At 39.5% G+C, this 20522-nt stretch overlaps 1 non-coding gene across 1 annotated transcript; it reads right to left on the bottom strand.

The window, feature by feature from the left end:
- Nucleotides 1-12647: 12647 nt before the first annotated feature.
- LOC132212851 (U6 spliceosomal RNA) lies at nt 12648-12755 on the bottom strand. The gene has a single exon (XR_009447797.1). It is a non-coding gene; the product is annotated as a U6 spliceosomal RNA (small nuclear RNA).
- Nucleotides 12756-20522: the final 7767 nt, after the last annotated feature.

Below are 20522 nucleotides of genomic sequence, written 5' to 3'. Positions count from 1 at the left end.
GCAAGGAGATGAAGATAAAATGACTACTGAGCCATTGGATAAATAATCCTGTTCTCTCTTTTCTTATGTCAGAATGGGAAAGGAGAAGCTACATTTTATTTTTTGTCCTTAATAACCTCTCTTGTTATCCCAAGCTCACTTCTTTTTTAAAAAATATATTTTATTGATTTTTTACAGAGAGGAAGGGAGAGGGATAGTTACAAACATCGACCAGCTGCCTCCTGCACACCCCCTACTAGGGATGTGCCCTCCCCGTAACCAAGATACATGCCCTTGACCAGGATTGAACCTGGGACCTTTCAGTCTGTAGGCCAACACTCTATCCACTGAGCCAAACCAGTTAGGGCTCAAACTGAATTCTTATTATGCCCATATATTGACTGAGGATTCTTGAAGGCCAAGTTCCCTTCAGGCACAGGACCTTTGCCTATATTGTTCCTCTCTTTCTTTGCCTGATTAATTACTACTGGTTCTTCATATCTCAGATCAAACTTACTCGGAGAAGCCTTCTCTCATCTGCCAGGTGAAGACAACCTGTTACATATTTTGCAATTCTGTCTGTTCCTCCATCCAGTATCCATCACAATCTTCTTAATGTATATATGGTATTTTCACCCACCAGACTGAAATCTCTAAATGGGTAGGGACCATGTGTATAAAGGCAGAATGTTGTGGAATCAACAGAGTACTTGGCATGTAGTAACGATAAATATTTGTTGGCTGACCGAATAGGTAATTTTTTCACAGGTACTGAGAATTCATGTTGTTTGAAGTACTCTATTGCTTTTTAACATTTATTTTTACATTTAAAGATTTTAAATTTGCAAAGGACAGCAAATATGCAGTAATCTATTCTTAATTATGTTATAACTGAACAATTTTCATGTTTGGATTTTCCTGTTGCCTTCATCGACCAAACGTAGAAATTAGTCACTATTGCTTTCTGCTGTCTACATTGTTTATTGCAAACTACTGGTATTTAGAATTAATCTGTTGATAAAACATTATAAGGTTGCATATGGATTTACAAACACACACACAAAGATACAATAAGAACATCTTTTATTTTTTTGGATATTAAATATGGATTCTCTAAATCTTCCTTCTGTACTTTTCCTTCTCTTCTCTATTGTTCAATAGAAAACCTGGGGCCCAAAAATGGCATGGCTCCTGCTAAAAGCCCCTGCTACCAACCTAGATTTAATACTTGATCTAATTACAGTTTCAACCTCTCCCAGAAATACAATTTTAACTAACCAGTCTGGGATGATTTGGTCAAGCAAAAGTAAGGTAATCTGTTACATGGGCTCTCTTCATCCCCCAACTAGAAAGAAGAGGCAATCTGCATGATTAAAAAAACAACAACTTGCTATTCCCTTACCCCCAAAATAAGAAGTCCTGGCCTAAAAATAATCTGCTATTTTCTTTTGTTGATAGCTCCTTTGCACCACTCTTCTTCCTATAAAAACCTTGCATTTTTATACAACCTTTTGAAGCAAGACTTCTGGTTGCTAGATGGTATGTGATTCAAAAGTATTAATAAAGCCAATTAGATTTTTAAATTTTCTCAGTTGCAGTTTGTTTTTAACACTCTCCTCCTTCCTCCCCCTCTCTCTTTTTCCCTGACCCCTCCCCTTTCCCTTCTCTTCCTGTCTTTATGTCTTTGTCTATGTCTCTCTGTCTCTTTCTTTTGCAACTACCTGCAGGTTCATATGCACAACACGCATACCCTGATCTGAACATACAACTGTAAGAAACAATGGAAGAATCCATCCATAAGCACTTGAACTTGATACATGCAATATTGAAACATTCTCTTTCGACTTAGAGCTCTTAATTGTGATTCAAAAATTCTCATTATCATTTTAACGTATTAATTTTATTTGGCAGTCCTTACAGGAGTCTACTTTAAAATCTCTTTGGGAATTAACAAGTGCATTTAGTTTCCAAATCTGCTCAGCTCTGTATCTTCAGGTCCAAAGTGCTTGGAGCATGTTTTTCTCTCTCTCTCCTTTCCACCCCAGTTAACTCTGAAGAAAAATAAGTCCTCAGAAGACTATAAAAAGGCTGCTTAGAGATCTCTCCTTTGCTCTTTTGAGGAGAGAATTTCATTTGACAAATTTGGCATGACTGTTATCAGTCAATTAATAATTAATAAAATGTGAACCAGAATAAAATTAATCTTCAGAGTACTGGCAAATCAGTTGCACTTCTGCTAATAAGGATTCAGGGTGCATGAGAATCTTATTGGAGACTGAATACATCTGTTCATTGTGTAGCTAACCTGATTGTTTCCAACTCATTCTGCTCACTGACATTAGTATAATCCACAGAGCTAAATCTGAGTAATATGAAAGTCTTATCTTCCTTCCATAGATGCTAAGAAGGAAATCACAAAAACTATGGCTGAAGTGATGTGCAAGAAAATTACCATTCTTAGCCTCTCAAATGTTCAAAAGATTCCTTAGTCCGCTTATAGGTGTGAAACTTTAATGTCAGGACCGTGATGTACAGGTGCTAATTTTTAGTATCAATTTTAATGCCTTAAATGTAGAAGTACCAGAGATATTAAGTAATGGCAAAAAAGGAAGAAAATTGAAATTATATTATACTACTGCTCTAACACATCTGGTATCATTTTGATGTGGACTCTTCTAAATTATCTTTTACATATATTTTATTTTTATTTAATTTTTGTTAAAAATTTTTTACTTTTTATTATTTTTTAAAATCTTTATTGTTGAAAGTATTACATAGGTTCTTCTTTTCTTAAATACTTGTATTCATAATTGTGTACAATGCTTTTTTCTTGATACCATTTCAGAAACACTACCACATTACAATTTAGAGTTTTCAAAGTATTAATAGTATCTAGCTCATAAGTATGGCATAATTTCCTTAAACATGTCCTATTGGGTTTTTGGGCTGCTTGCAACTCCTCAGCATTTTAAATAACAATGAACTGAATACTTTGTGCATAGATATTTTGATTTATTTACTTAAAAGAGACTCACAAAATGGTATTATCACCTCTTGACTTTTGAAGGGTTGAGGCTAATAACATCAGTCTTCTTGAATTGCCATGGGGTCTCAGAAGGAGAGAACTAGTTTACATGATAATTGTATTAAGAGCTTTATTCAATTAGGTAGTTCCAAATACCCTTTCACCCTTTCAATTGTCTTTTGTATTTATTTTTAATCCTCATAGGAGGATATTTTTCCATTGATTTTTAGAGAGAGTGGAAGAGAGAGGGAAAGACAGAGAGAAATATCAATGTGAGAGAAACACATCGATTGGTTGCCTCCTGCATGTGCCCTGACCAGGGCCAGGGCCGGGCAGGAGTCTGCTACTGAGGTACATGCCCTTGACCGGAATCCAACCTGGGACTCTTTGGTCTGCAGGCTGACGCTCTGTCCACTGAGCCAAACCAGCTAGGAACTAGGTGAATCAACTTCATCTGTAGAAATAGCAACAGCAGCAGCAACTCTGTACTGAGTATTTCTGCAAATAGGCTAAGCCTTCATTTACATTATGCTAGTTGTTCTCTACTTTGCAGACGAAGAAAGGAAAGTTTAGGATGGTTTAGGTACTCTGCCTGAGTCACACCAGGTAAATCCCAGAACTGGGATTTCAGTCCTACTCTGGTGATGTACTTCATAGCATGATTATATGGACACTGAAATTATGGACACATTTTTTTCACCATGTTCCTAAGAAGAACCAAGGCTTCATGTTCTGCACATTTTAAATATCACTTCCACTGTTTGTTGAAGCTAATAACTGCTATTTCATCAGGTGAGTAAGAACTCTGCAGAAACAGTAATCACTTAAGAAGGAACATTGAATGCAATTAAGTAATGGATCATATATTTCTGGGTATTTAAATGGCTAGATGGAAAACTTCATGACCATAAAACTATGTCATTGTGCTCACTGCTACATATCTAATCTCAAATATAGAGTTCAGACAGAATGAGCACTCACTGTGTGTTGCATTAATGAATACTCAACTCCAAAAGCTTCTCACAGCAAAAGAAACCATGGACAAAATGAAGAAGGTACCCACTATATGGGAGAAAATATTTGGCAATGATATATCTGATAAGGTGTTAATTTCCAAAATATATAAAGAGCTTATACCATTTAATACCAGAAACAAACAAACAATTTAATTAAAATGTGGGCAAGGGGTCTGAATAGACACTTCTCTAAAGAGGACAAACAGAAGGCCAAGAGACATATGAAAAAATGCTCAAGGTCACTACTAATCATCAGAGAGATGCAAATTAAAACAATAATGAATTATTACCTCACACCTGCCAGAATGGCTACCATAAATAAATCAATAAACAATAAGTGCTGGCGAAGATGTGGTGAAAAGGGAATCCTTGTACACTGTTGGTGGGAATGCAGAATAGTGCAGCCATTATGGAAAACAGTATGGAATTTCCTCAGAAAACTAAAAATGGAACTGCCATTTGACTTAGTAATCCCACTTTGGGGAATATACCCTAAGAATCCTGACACACCAATCAGAAAGAATATATGCACCCCTATGTTCTTAGCAACATCTATAATAATAAAAGCGTAATATGCTAATTAGACTGGACAGCCGAATGACCTTCTGGCCATCATTACGGATGTCCTTCTGGACGAAGCCGCAGCAGCGGGGGCTGAGGCTAAGGTGGTTAGGGGCAATCAGGCAGGCAGGCAGGCGAATGGTTAGGGGTTATCAGGCAGGCATGCAGAGTAGTTAGGGGTGATCAGGCAGGCAGGCAGGCGAGCAATTAGGAGGCAGTGGTCCTGGATTGTGAGAGAGATGTCTGACTGCTGGTTTAGGCCTGATCCCTGTACATCCCCTGAGGGGTCCTGGATTACGAGAGGGTGCAAGCTAGGCTGAGGGACCCCTTCCCCCTGCACAAATTTTGTGCACTGGGCGTCTAGTTATTTATAATAGCCAATACCTGAAAACAGCTCAAGTGCCCATAAGCAGATGAGTGGATAAAAAAACTGTGGGACATTTACACAATGGAATGCTATATGGCTGTATAAAAGGAAGAACTCTCACCCTTTGCAATAGCATGGATGGACCTAGAGATTATTATCCTAAGAGACATAAGCTAGTGCATGAAAGACAAATACCATATGATCTCACTAATATATGGAGTCTAACAAACAAAGTAAACTACCAAACAAAATAGAACCAGAGGCATGGATATATGGAATAGACTGACAAATGTCAGGGGGGCGGGGCGTGGGGAACTAGATAAAGAAGGTGAAGGGATTAGCTAAAGAATATATACGTATAGCCCAGGCACACAGGCAACAGTGTGCTGAAGGCCAGGCGAGGGGGCCTGGGGCTGGGGAAATGGGGGACACCTGTAATAGTGTCAACAATTTTAAAAAGTGCAAAAAAGGCCCTGGTCTTTTTGCTCAGGGGTTAGAGCAGTGGTCGGCAAACTCATTAGCCAACAGAGCCAAATATCAACAGTACAACGATTGAAATTTCTTTTGAGAGCCAAATTTTTTAAGCTTAAACTATATAGGTAGGTACATTGTTATTAACTTAATTAGGGTACTCCTAAGCTGGACTTTGCTAAAAGCGTCCTCAATCTGAGGTATGTTCGCTGAGGTCGACTCCTTTTAACTCTCCCATCCACACTCGTCTTGCATACTTGTTTGGTCTACCTCCTTTCGTTCATCCTCTCTATATGTCCACCCCCCACTTCTAACTCCACTTTTTCAAAATAGACGCGCCCAGGCCGAAAACCGACCTGCGCATGGGCCACAAAGTTTCAATCGCACTGTACGTGCACGCCGGCACGTGGTATTTTGTGGAAGAGCCACACTCAAGGGGCCAAAGAGCCGCATGTGGCTCGCGAGCCGCGGTTTGCCGACCACTGGGTTAGAGCATCGGCCTGCAGTCTGAAATGTTGTGGGTATGATTCCCGGTCAAGGGCACGTATCTCTGCTGCAGGTTGGATCCCCCCAATTTAGGGCATGTGGGAGGCAACCAATTGATATGTCTCTCTCATATTGAAGTTTCTCTCTCTTCCCCCTCCCCCTCCTTTCCACTCTAAAAATCAATGGAAAAAATATCCTGGGGTGAGGATTTTAAGAAAAAACAGTGCAAAACAAACAAACAAACAAACAAAAACTCCCAAACTCACCTTCGAATGCTAACTAATTCTTCCTAAGCAATTAACAAATTCTACAGCATCTGAGTGGTTTACTGTGTCTAGGCCAAGAGTACCTGTAAGTTGCTTAGCTTAGTCCTTTTTTATCCATTGAATCCTTCTACTTGTGTAAAATTAAAGCAACTTTTTGGGGAATTGCAAAAACTTGCTACTTAGAAAAAAAAACAAAACAGACAAACTAACAAAAAACAAAGTCACCAGAGCCTACACAAAGTACTTGCAATTAGGAAAAACATCCAGTTGAAAATAGTTTTATAAACTATAGAATAAAAATTAATAACAAAAAATAATGAATATTTAGATAGAAATATAAAATGTAACAGTGTTATGTAGTCAAATGCAATTACACACAACTTTTTTTTCATTTTCTTCCACTCAAATTTTAAAGTTGTAAATTTTATTTATGGTGATATATGGATGTGTTTTATTATATTTAACATGATATGGGGTGGAGCTTCTAATATTAAGAGTTTCCAAAGCTGCTAATGTCATAACACTCTATGCCACCGCTACTTGTTTGAATAAAAGAGAACTCAGGAGTCCCACATTTATTCTTCTGACTGTGGATGGCCAGATTCCAGAACAGCAGGTGAAGTTTTCTTGCTGCTAGTGCAGTGGTTCTCAACCTTGGCTGCACATTAGAATCACCTGGGAATCTTTTTAAAATCCTGATTTCTGGGCTTCATCCTCCGAAAATTCTGTTTCTTTGTTATGGGGTGAGGCCACAACATTAGTAACAAAGAAACAGAATTTTCGGAGGATGAGGCCCAGAAATCAGGATTTTAAAAAGATTCCCAGGTGATTCTAATGTGCATCCACGGTTGAGAACCACTGTGCTAGTGCTTGGGGATCAGTCGTTGGTGAGCCTAATGGAATAATATGGGCCTTCTCTCTTCTAGTTTAATCTTGCTGTAGCTGGTATATAGTCTTTCTTTTTTCTCTTATTTGGTCAAATACGTGTGCACACATTTACAGTTCCTGGAATTGTTTTCTGCCTAGGGATTATTTTATAGATATTGTATAAGTTACTTCATATACTTCCTTGAGACTCTTGATCTTATTACATGCTGATTCCTACCTTTACCTCTCGAAAAAATTTTCCCAGGTGGTGGAAACATTAGACTTTTGGATCCAGAGCTCATGGATTCAGCCTTGAGTCAGCTCTGCTTCTGGGTTTGCTGGGCTTTGCTACTTATCTTTGGTTGATGTGGTTGGGTTTCCACCATGAGGGGCTAAATCCCCAGTTGCTGTCTGATTGTCTAGCTTCTGCTTACTGCCTGCCATCAGAGTTGCCTGACGGTAAACTCTGTTCACCTACAGGGCTAGCCAACTGTTGTTTACTTCTAGACCTCTTGAAAGCTTAACACCTGTGCGCCTGAACTTCCTTCCCTGTCTAGCCACTCTTCCTTTTAGTTTGCTGCTAGGCTTTTCCTAACAGCCTTTCCATTTGTCCCGTTTGGCCCTGGTGGGACAGCCTACTTCTTTGTCCGGTCTCTTCCAGATTGGCCATTTGTGTTGCTGACAAATCCCTGGTCATGAAGCAAAAGATAACGGTACACAGTGGAAATGTGTGAGAAGCCAAAAGCAGTGGCAATGAGCACATACTAGTATTTAAGTAAAACCAAAGATTTTTTTCTATCTTATGTTATTTTAAACCACAGTAAAATGATTTGTGTGTGTTGTTTTTTATGACAATCCCTATCCCAACATTTTCATTTATGTTCTGTATATAAATATTTGATTCCAGGCAAATGGAGTCAGAATAAAAATGCATTCTTTTTTGGGGGGAGGAAGAAAGATAGGGGAAGGTGTGGTACTTATTTACCAAAATATGTAACTTATGATTGGAGGAGAATTGTACAGATTTAAACATGGAAATTTTTTTTCCAAAATATTTTGTATCTTAGCTTGAACTTTTAAGAAATCTCCTTCAATGACTTCCCCCCTCTATATTGCTACTCTAGACGTAGCCTTGCTTTCTCTTTCTTATAAAAGAAGTTGCTTCTTCCATTGCTCAACATCTGGTTAGCCAGTGCATATGTTGGTTATGGAAGTTTGCTTTCTTTTCTGAAATTGGAGACCTCTGTCTGGACTCAGGCCAGTCATCCTATGAATACTATCTGTAGTGTCACCTGGCTGGAGAGTGGGACTGGATTTCATGGACTACACATGTGGTCCTGATGGAAGGTCAGTGACATCACCTTGAATAAAGAAAAGCTTTAATTTTTCTCAAGGAAACCACTTTCCTGGCTTTTTTTTCTCCTTTATTTTTTTGTTCCTCTGGCAGATTTATCAATTGGATGATATTTTGTGGGAGTGGAATTTTCTTTGCTACTATTCTTACTTGGTGTTTGGCTTCCTGGGAAATAATGATTTTCCTCCTCCATTCATATGTGCATCTTCCTCATTCCCAGTGTTCATATGAAGAATAAAAGCACAACCATGGCCATCTACAATATATAGTGAGCTACTGGCTACCTGTGGAGCCTTTCCTGCCATTAATAACCGTCAGGCCCCAACCAGCTACCCCTCCCCTTTCTTTGAACACAAGGATGGGAATGAGGCCAAATAAACTGAAGCACAAATATTATGCCTTTTTAGAATTGCCTAAAACTATGGTTGCCCAAATGCTTAGCTGGTGTTCTGTTATCCAAACAACAATTACTCAGCCCAAAGTGACTTTAGATTTAAAACAGAAGTTGTACCCTTCTGTAATTATGGCTATTTGATCACTGATCCTGACACTTCTACATTTTCAGTATTGTGAGAGAGAAAATCCTGTTTCAAGATTTGCCCTTTAAGAAATTAGGAAATTAAAAATTAATTTTATTGAATATTTAACATTTGCAAAAAGAAAATTCCAGATGTCATTCTAGCTATTAAAAGACAGGTATTCCCTTTCCAAGTCCTGAAATACCCAGCGAATACCAAATTATAATATACTAGAGGCCCGGTGCACAAAAATTTGTGCAGGGGGGGGAGGGGGGTTCCCTCAGCCCAGCCTGTGCCCTCTCGCAGTCTGGGACCCCTCGGGAGATAATGACCTGCTGGCTTAGGCCTGCTCCCAGGTGGCAGAGGGCAGGCCCAATCCCTAGGTACAGCCCCTGGTTGGGCTCAGAGCAGGGCTGATTGGGGAGTTGGGGCGCCGTCTCCTGTCATGCACACAGCAGGGTGGATCGGGAGGTTGCGATGCCACCCTCAGTCACGCTCAGGGTAGGGCTGATTGGGGGGTTGGGGCACCGCCCCCTGTCACACTCAAGGCAGGGTTGATGGGGAGGTTGTGGTGCCACCCCCTGTCACGCACAGAGCAGGGCCAATCAGGGGGTTGGGGTACTGCCCCCTGTCATGCACAGAGCAGGGCCAATCAGGGGGGTTGGGGAGCTCCCCCATGTCATGCACAGAGCAGGGCAGATCAAGGGGTTCAGGCACCACCCTCTATCACCCACAGAGCAGGGCCGATCAGGGGGTTGGGGCGCCACCACTGTCACATTCAGGGCAGGGCTGATGGGGAGGTTATGGCTCTACCCCATCACACACAGAGCAGGGCCCGTGGGGGGGGGGTTTGGGGCGCCGCACCCTCTCACACACAGAGCCACAGGGCGATCAGGGGGTTTGGGCGCTGCCCCCTGTCACGTTGATCCCGGTGCTGGGAGGCCTCTCAGCTCCGCTGATCCCGGTGCTGGGAGGCATATTACCCTTTTACTATATAGGATAGAGGCCTGGTGCACGGGTGGGGGCCAGCTGGTTTGCCCTGAGGGTGTCCTGGATCAGGGTGGGTGACCCACTGGGGTGCCTGGCCAGCCTGGGTGAGGGGCTGAGGGCTGTTTTCAGGCTGGTGGGTGACTGAAGCTCCCAACTGCTCCTTTTTTTCTTTTTTTTTTTTTATTCTGGGCCAGCTTTAGCTCTGGCTCCAGCTCTGAGGCCTCTGCTGCTGAAAGCAGGTATCTGGTTTGTTTGGGTTCTATTATCGAAACACTGTATCAACTCCAGCTCTGAGATCCCGGCGGGCTGAAAGCAGGTTTCTGTGGTTTTGTTTAGCTTCTATATTTGTAACAATGTTTCAAACTGCAAGTTCACAGGCTGGCAAGGCAGGCAGGGAACGTTGGAGTCCTCCGTCACTGAAGCAAGCAAGCCTCATGTTAGTTTCAAGCTGCCTGGCTGCCGGCCGCCATCTTGGCTGACAGTTAATTTGCATATCTCGCTGATTAGCCAATGGGAAGGGTAGTGTATGTACGCTAATTACCATGTTTCTCTTTTATTAGATAGGATTGATAACATCTTGGGATGAAAAGTTAAAAATTTTGTCAAATATTTTCAAATAATCTCACACAGCTAATGGGCTTGCAAAACAGGGCAAACTCTGACCAACGGGTATTGCCAATTAAAAATATGTCTCTGAAGTACTCTATGCTTCATGAAACTTTCATTGGCATGTTATATATTAGGCAGTGAATCTTAACTTTCTAATCTAGGATTTGAATTATAATTTTTACATATGGAATGTTATGTGATTTATAAAGAGTCTATTTGATAAATGGTGCCTAAGCTCAGATTTAGAACAAAATAAACTATCTTCTAGTTAAATGGGACTCATTTGAGAATTCCCATGATCTCATTTTCTTTTTCATTATTTTGGTTCTCATCCCACACTCTAAAGATGTGACAGTGGCTCCTCTCCATTGAGAAGTGAAACATGAAATGTTAGAGAACAGACTTTGAAATTATAAGGCTATGGAGTTGAATTTTATTTTGGCAATTTAACATTCTTTCATAGTAACATTTTTCTAATAATATTTCTATAACTTAATGAAAGATAATATATGCTAGTTCAGCCGTGGGCAAACTACGGCCTGCGGGCTGGATCCGGCCAGTTTGAAATGAATAAAACTATTGAAAAAAAAAGACCGTGCCCTTTTATGTAATGATGTTTTCTTTGAATTTATATTAGTTCACACAAACACTCCATCCATGCTTTTGTTCCGGCCCTCCGGTCCAGTTTAAGAACCCACTGTGGCCCTCGAGTCAAAAAGTTTGCCCACCCCTGCAGCTAGTTCCTTGAAGGCAAGTTATAAACATTATCTGGTTTAATTATCACACCACCACCGTAAGATAGATATTGCCATCTACATATTATATATAAAGAAATAGAGTCTTAGAGAGGCTAAGTAATTCTTCCAGTCATACAGTAAGTGCCAGGAGTCAATATTCAAAGTCAGACTGCTAGTTCCCTTTGTGAGAAATGGTATTAGATTTTCTTGCAAGGTTGTTGTGAGAATTTAATGAAATAGTGTATAGATTTCCAGCACTGTAGAAATGCTCTGTAAATTTTGGAATTATATTTACTCTTCCTCTTCTTAACTCTCTATTCTATTTCTAGAAATCTCTTTTAGCCTATTATTTTCTCTTATTTTTCTCACTGTTACCATCCCGATTCGGGACATTATTACTTTTACTTTGAATTGTTTTCCCTGGCCTTGTTTCTTAGCATTTCATCTCCTTTCTCTTTCCCTAATAGCTTAAGATATTGTTTTAGTCATATGACTATCTTCACACCCTTCTTCTCAAAAGTTATTCATAAATATAGACTAATTCCTCATGACTTATAAAGCGACGTTTTAATTGCTTTGCGACGTTTCAATAACTTTTGAAATCTTCCTCAAAGTAGCCATGTACTACCATTCCAAGCTTAGTTATACTTTACGGTAGCAAGCTTAAGTAGTCTCCCTCTCCCGGAACAAGACATGCATGTGCCTAGTTTTTGCCTCTCTAGGATTGCTCATGCTAGGATTTCCTCTGAGATGTCTCCTTACTTCCATTGTTACCTGTCATTTCCACCCACAAATCTTTTTGGCTAGTTGAAAACTTCTTCTATTATAAAACCTTTCCCACCTTTAGCCAGAATCTTCCTTCTGTCTTTCATTCCTAGAACCTCAAACATCTGTCACATTGCTTAAGTTTTCCTTGTACTAAAATTAGTTGTGTCCACATCTTCTTCCAGTATTAACTTTGTTCCCACTAAAGACCATTCCTTATTCATCTTTTTCTGTTGTAAGCAGCATCACAGACAAATTTCTACATCTGGTAGAAACCTGAGAGATTGAATTTAATTAAGTAAAGCTCAAAAGAGAGACACTCTGGGGTAGGGCAAAGAGCAAAAGCTTTGAAAATAGGTAAAACCAATTTAAGCAAGACATCTGCCAATTAAGAGCCTAGTTGGTCTTCAGCTACATATCTGTAAAGTGGGCTGATACTGTCTATTTCAGATGGATGTTGGGAAAACTGAGGCAGAATTAACCAATAGCTAACACTGCAGTATGTGATATGTGTCAGGCCCTGCTCTAAGCACTTTAAATATACTGATTCACTTAATCCTTATACCTGCCCTACGAAGTAAGTGCTATTATGACCTTGTTTTTATTTATTTAGTAATTAATTTATTATTTATTTATTTTAATATGGAGCGCTTCATGAATTTGCATGTCATCCTTGCACAGGGACCATGCTAATCTTCTCTGTATTGTTCCAATTTGTAGTATTTGTGCTGCCGAAGCAATCACTGATCTTTTTTTTTAGAGTGAGCAAACTGGGGCACAGAGGTAGTAAGGTGTCTTGCCCAAGGTTACGCAGCTAGTACGTGAAAGAGCTGGGATTGAGATCCAGGCAGGCTAGAGCAAGCATATGTGCAAGCATTGTGCCTTATTAGAGTTCCCTTCTCTATAACGTGAGCATGTCTCCCTAAATTGAAGGTGGGGGATATTATATTTACTGATTCAGCAAGTGCTGGTCCTAGTGTCAGTGTGCCAGGCAGGATGTGGTCTGCCCTTAAGGAGTCTCAGCATCACGGGGGAGGCAGGTGAGCAGTGGGACAAGTCCTGTGGCAGCAGTAGGCACAGCATGCTGGGGAGAGCGGACACATTTCCTGTTCGCTCAGGCTTTCCTTATCAGTTCCTTCTTACTCTTAAAGGGGAAATTCCTTCTTTCTCTGCTTGATGCCATAACAATAAAGTGATTTAGAGCAGTCCTGACATGAGGTTTAGAGCTCTAGGACCTAAGTAGCCCATTATATCCAAAGCCTCACATTTATATCCTTTTCTGTTGCTTAGATCTTTGATGTTTTAAAATCAGATGGGCTGCTACGTGGACCATGGTCTGTAGGTCATATGAAACATTAGGGAAGATAGTTTGATACTCTCCTATCAGAGCATACTGAGGAAGTTTCTCTGTGCCTGAATCAAAATGTGGGTGAACGAATCTTACTCCTTGGTCTTGCATACTAAATTGAATAATGTCAACCAAGATGAGAGAAACAGCCATATAGCTATGAGATGTTGTGCAACAGAAGTTAATGTCTTTAATGGTTTATATTAAAATATTTTCAACATTCTATCCTACCAACTATCCCAAAATAAACAGAAACAAATATACACACAAATATATTCCAATAACACATATTCAGTATACTTTAAGGTGAAATCATGTATATCTATATAGATATAAATATAAAGATAGAGAGAGATACTATGGATATAGATATATAGATATAGATATAAATATAGAGATAGAGATACTATAGATATAGATATAGATGTAGACATAGATGTAATATTATCTGGCAACCATGCAGCTGCCAAATACCTGTTTGGCAGGATAGCTCATTTCTTTTCATAATGTGATACATACAAAAATAAACTTTTGAAGGAGGAGGTGAGAGATGGAAAAGAGACTAACTAAACAAACAGGGCCTTGTTTAGTACAGGTATATCCCTCAATGCTTATCATATGGACTTTCCATATCACCAGTTTGCATACTTATCATGGCTCTAGGCATATGATTTGCAATTTTTACACTCAGCCTTTTACATTTTTTTAGTCTATAGGTATTCTTGTCAGAGCGAGGGGAATTCTACTCATTGTTGAATAGGTTTCTGAGATTTGGCAACAGACTGAGCCCTTGGTGACATCCCAGGAGCAGAAGTGTAGACTACTCAGAATTACCGAGAGTCAGACTTAGTCCAGAAGCTGCCATAGGAGGGATGGAAATCCTTCCCAATCAGATAGTCCTTATATTTAAATATGTGCTCTTCATATCTTAGACATCTAAAAGAATATCAACGAAAATGAAAAAAAGTGACTCTTTCCCCCCTGTCTCTGTCAATGTTTGAATGACATTTGAGTTCTGGCCTGACTATACTAGTATGGTTGTAGAGATGGGGAATGGGCCAAGCACTGTGCACTCAGAGCAGACAGAGAAGAGGCTAAGGGATGCCCATATTTGTCTAAAATTGGATGAGGGAGGGAGGTGATGGGGAAGAAGGATGGAACTCCCTTTTACTTAGTAGTAACTATGTGACAAGTATTTTACTGCCTTATATAACACTACTATTAGTAAAAATAACAGTCATAGCTAACACTTTTAGGATGCTTTTTACGTGCCAGGCACTGTTCTTAAATATATATATATTAGAGGCACAGTGCACAAAATTCATGCATGGGAGGGGGGGTCCCTCAGCCTGGCCTGCACCCTCTCCAATCTGGGACTCCTTGGGGAATGTCTGACTGCCAGTTTAGGCTAACTGCCTCTGCCTGCCGGCCTGATTGCCCTTACCTTGCTCCCCTGCTGGCCTGATCACCCCTAACTGCTTCTGCCTCGGCCCTCAGCCTAAGTAACAGTCTGGCCTCCCTCTGCGGGAGGTGACCTGGTGGATCAGGGGAAGGTGCTGCCCCCATTACCCCGCTGCTGCTGCCACTGCCAGCCTGAGCCTGGGCCCTTTGCAGCCACGCCTTGGCCCTCGCAACCGCTGCGGCTTTGTCTGGAAGGACGTCCGGAAGGTTGTCAGGAAAACGTCTGCCCTAATTAGCATATTACCCTTTTATTAGTATAGGTATCATTTAGTCCTTTAAAAATCCTTACAAAGTGAGACTATTATGGTTCTCATTTACAGATGAAGCAACTGAGGCCCAGATAGGTTAGCCAACTTGTCCCCACATCACAGAACTGGATAGTGGACAGGTTTAGATTCTGCCCAGAAATGCATTTTCCCGAGTCCCTGGTTTCAACTGTTTTCTCTCCTAACTGCACAGGGTGAAGGCTCTAGAATTTGTGTATAAATTAATGAAAGAAAGACTGAACTGCTTCCTGAAGAATGCATGGAGCTCTGGACATTGAAGATCACATGACTCATTAGTGTGCCTCTCAGCTAAGTTCCTTTGTCAAAACAGAGCAAAGGCCTGGGCAAACACAACATTAGTCATGGATAGAACTGCAAGAACATGATTTAATTGTGAGGTCAGTGTTTTAAATGTATTAGTGGTCTGACTTACTTTTCTGTAGCCCTCATTCTTAGTCTTTCTGCAAATCTCCTTTTAGGCATTTGGATTTCTTGTTCAATTTTTCCCTCCCATATTGCTATTTTTCTACTGATCACCCCAAGCAAAAGTATAAAAATGTCAAGCAAACAAACAAACAGCACCTTGTGTGACATTCAGTCAAAACAATGCAACAAAAGAGATCCATCTTTCTTTATTCCTTTATGGCACATACTTATTTTAAATATTTCCAATTTGGTCATCTACTCATGTCATTGTGGGCTTGCTGTGGTCATCAGAATAAGAATCCTGTTTTATGTACATTTTCCAACCATCAGCTGGCTAGATAGCCTATGCCCTTTAGTGTTATCAACAATCAGCAAACCAAACCAATAAACGCAACCTCTGCTATCACCATCACCAACTGGCCAATGTGCACATTTTGGTGGAAATCCCATCCTTCACCCCCACCCTTAAGAACTGCCAAATGGCTTCTTCTCTTAGTTGCCTTTGCTTTGATTTCTTATTTTCCTCTGAATTTTAAAATCTCTCCAGTGTATCCCATTTTTTGCAACTTTTCTGTTTATTTCTATTAAGTCTATTCTTGCCAAAGCAACATTAGCAAATGCATATCTGTACTTGAAGATTTTATTGAGGGTTTGGGGGCATCAGAAGTTGGTTATGTTGCCTGCTGCCCTGCAAATGAGCTACATTTGCATTTTAGACACCCCTATTTTTAAAGTCCCCAGGCATTACCACTGCAGGTATTTCTCAATGATCATCTTTTTCTCAGGGGCTTCAACCTTCTGCTCTCTGGGTAGGCAGCTGCTGTTCTTCTGAGATTGTGCCAGAGCTACCCACAATCTCATTTTCTCCTATTTTTGTGAAAAGCAGGCTGTGAGGGTTTATGAGATGACAAACCTCCCTTTATCTACAGACGGACTTGCTCTACTATCATTAATGCTCCTAGAACAGGGAAGGTTCCCTTTCCAAAGGCTAAGATTACAGAAGTTTCAGCTGAGGAGACAGTGAAAGCATGAAGTGTCCTGGAGAATGATTCCCTCTTCCTCTAGGTCAGGGGTCCTCAAACTTTTTAAACAGGGGGCCAGTTCACTGTCCCTCAGACCGTTGGAGGGCCGGACTATAGTTTTAAAAAAACCTATGAACAAATACCTATGCACACTGCACATATCTTATTTTGAAGTAAAAAAACAAAACGGGAACAAATACAATATTTGTATTTGCATGTGGCCCGCGGGCCGTAGTTTGAGAACCCCTGCTCTAGGTTATAAGAAGAGATGTAGCCTTGCTATTTTTAATGATTTCTTTTAGAGATTAAAGAAAGTGTGTCTCTCTCTCTCAGTGGCCCACGTAAGAACTTTTATCCTGGTTATAAAACCAAGTATTGAGCCACCTCACCACCAGGGAAGGTTATGTTCATGGACCTTGACTGTGGAGTGACCTCTCTCTGCTTATCTTAATTCAGAAGGGAGAGGTCACCACGATTAGAACTTTTGTAACCGAAAGGAAGAAACCTTGCCAGCATAGTATTGTGACAGCTATATAGGTAATATCTGATTATTCTTTAATACCCTTTTGAGTAGAAAATTAAAGAGACTTTATTGAAAAACCTTTTTGACTGAGTTCTGTGTCCTCTAAGTTTCTTACTGTTTTGTAAAAGGAACCAATTAATTATATAGAGCATTGGCAAGGAGAATCCAACCTTGATATTTGGCTAAGAACTCCTAAAACTTAAAAAATTAAATCCCTAAATTTCCCCAAGGCCTCAAAATCCAAGTCTAGCTTATTTTTATCTGCAAAGTAACTCAAATTTCCCTCATTTCCCTCCCTCTTTCTTACCATCCAGTCCTTTCCCAGGGCTAATCATTTCACATCAAACTTACCCATCAAGAAGTTTTGTAAAACCAACATAAATTATCACCTTTGGATGAATGGTGAGGCTGCTTTCTATAAATAACAGCTTTGCCCCTCAGTGCTCATGATCATGCCACCCAGCCCTGAAATCTTACACTGGAAATCGCAGTCCCCTGTGGCCCACTTTTTGTTACATTAGATGTAAATCTCCTCTTCCTTCCCCTCCGCATTCTTCCTAGATCATCCAATTTTTATCACTTTTCTACCCTGTTTAAGTATTCTCATGTGAAATATATGAAATCCTCATTAAGGTATTTTAAGAAATATTTGCTGAAATAAACCAGAAAAGTGTGAGCACAGAAAATGTAGCTTCATTTAAGCCAGTAGTTCTCAACCTTCCTAATGCCGCGACCCTTTAATACAGTCCCTCATGTTGTGGTGGCCCCCAACCATAAAATTATTTTCGTTGCTACTTCATAACTATAATTTTGCTACTGTTATGAATCATAATGTAAATATCTGATATGCAGGATATATTTTCATTGTTACAAAGTGAACATAATTAAAGCATAGTGATTAATCACAAAATAATATGTAATTATATATGTGTTTTCCGATGGTCTTAGGCGACCCCTGTGAAAGGGTCGTTCGACCCCCAAAGGGGTCGCGACCCACAGGTTGAGAACCGCTGATTTAAGCTAATGCTTAGGCTTCCCAGGTGGAGTTGAGGAAGACAGGCAAGGCTGCCTGCTGCATGCTTGGTGTTGCTCCACCAACATACCTTATTTTGTGAAATGCACTATTGTTGAGGCAGCATGAACAATGATGAGTTTTAAACAATGAAAAATGAGTATTATAAATTTTGTTGTGGTGCATGAGGCTCATGGTTGGGAAAATATTTTAATCATATTAGATGAAAAGCATACTCTTAAAATAACCACTCCTCTGATCATTTCTCTGAGTATTTGGTTAATAAGAAGTATTCCTTCAAATAAAAGGACAGGTTTTACCATTTTATTTCTTTATTTTACCATTAAAAAGACAAACAGAATGCTATGAAGCATTTGTTATCACCATTATTCTCTGGCTCACTGATGTCCTAAATAGTCTTAAGCTTGTTTATAGTTATCAGAAGCATAACTGCAATACATTTTTCTCCACACAGCCTTGTTGATTTCACATAGTACATGCCAAAAGTCCATAGTCAAAGCATCCCAGCTGATGCTAAACTTGGCATTGGCCTGGTAAATCTCTCTCTCTCTCCAGCCCCCCAAGTTAAGGGTTAAAATTTTTGCCACTCATCTTTTCCCCACCAGCTGGTTCTAAGTGGAAAAAATACTAAGCAGAAGTGTGTTAAATAGAAAAGAGTGGGGGAAGATTCTATTAGGCTAATACACCAATCTTAATCTTAAATCCAATCTGTCCTCAAGAAATGCTAAATATTTTATGTAATCCCCAAAATAAAATGACAATAGAAGAAGAGGTAAGTTTAAAATAACAGAAAGATTTTTAAAAGACCACAAAAACCTGGGGGACAGAAAGTAAGCTGTGTTTAGTGAGAAGAAATAATAGCTCTATCAAGTAGCTAGTATTTTTACAAAACAAAAACACACACTGGCCAGATTATTATGACCACCTGACTTTTGTAGGCAAATTAGCTATAATTTCCCGCTGAAGTTGCTAGAGGGCCAGACTACTATTAAAGGGGAAGCAGGTTGTTTACCACGACAGAAGTGATATTTTTCTGAAGATATGGGTAAACAACGCGATTTAACAGCCTTTGAACGTAGGATATATACTCAAAGGAGTATTAAAGTACTCCATTCTGAGACTTCTCTAAAGTACTCTGGAAGATAGAGGCTTTCCAAAGTATCATTCAATGAGTTATAATTTCCATCCTTTTAATATTTGCTTAATAGTATCAACAAAATAATGATTGCCATGATGGTGTTAATGATAAGAATTAGTATTGGAACTCATTTAGTAAATCCTATATCCAAATTGATGCCAGTTCAAGGCCCAGATATAACAACAATAAAAATGTTTAAATGGTTAACAGAAAACTCTTCAAAGGAATTTGTCTTGTGCAAATAAAAAAAGGTTAAAATTCTCTGTGTTTTCAAAAGTCAATTATTGCCAATTTCACGGGATCCTCAAACGTGGGATTTTCATTTAGCAAAGCCAACTTTACCTGCCAAAAGCCCAATATAATGGCCCATTTCCATCTGGTAAATGTTCCACAATGAAATTAGAACCGTTGGAAAATAATGGAAATCTATGGACATGTGTATACTGTGACTGAATGTGAAAATCTGTCAGTGGTATGTGGTGAAAATTACTTACCATATTTAAGGACCAGATTAAGTCTTTTAAACCAGCAAAGTTTGAGTTTTTATACTGCAGCCAATGCAATTCCAACCTCTAGGTAGAAGTAATTCAAACCCTTATAGAGAAATAAAAGTCCCTATACTCCAAACTGTGGTTCTTACATATTTTTGGTAAGTGTCATGACACTTTGGAAGATCAAATGAAAACTGTACACACTCAACCCAGATTCTATACAAAAAATTAGAAGCTACTCAAGTGATTAAAACAAAACAAAAAGCTATTGCAAATATTTTTTTGAAAGAGGGGTTCTTATTGCATTTGGCATTTCTCAGAAGGAAGCTCTTTCTTAAGTCTAATGTATAAATTTAAATAATTTCCCATAGGTTTATTTACCCAAACTCTATTTATATTATTGTTTTTTCTCCTTTGAAGTTATAAATGAATTCCTCAGCTAATTTTCTACCGCGTTGTGAATGGGCTACAACAGAGATGACAGCTCAGTTAGTGAAAAATGGTTTGCTTTTTCCAATGCACTGAAAAGAGGAGAAAGATACATGTATAATTAAATGTTGGTATGTACCCATGTGCACATCTAGGTGTCACTCAGAGAAGGTGAACTGGTGTATGCATAAGTATGTAAATAAAGTAAGAACTTGAAGAGAATGTATGAATTGCTAATCATGAAATGTAATATGCATGGGTATGCTAGCTCCCTGCTCCCTACTTTCTCTGAAAAAACAAAACAAAAACAACTCATCTTTTCAATTATGGAATTTTTAATTACTTTCAATTTAAAGAACTTACTTCATTTTTAT

Source organism: Myotis daubentonii, chromosome 11, assembly GCF_963259705.1.
Source record: "Myotis daubentonii chromosome 11, mMyoDau2.1, whole genome shotgun sequence".
In the NCBI taxonomy this organism is placed as follows: Eukaryota; Metazoa; Chordata; class Mammalia; order Chiroptera; family Vespertilionidae; genus Myotis; species Myotis daubentonii.
This window is presented reverse-complemented; position numbering and strand designations above follow the sequence as displayed.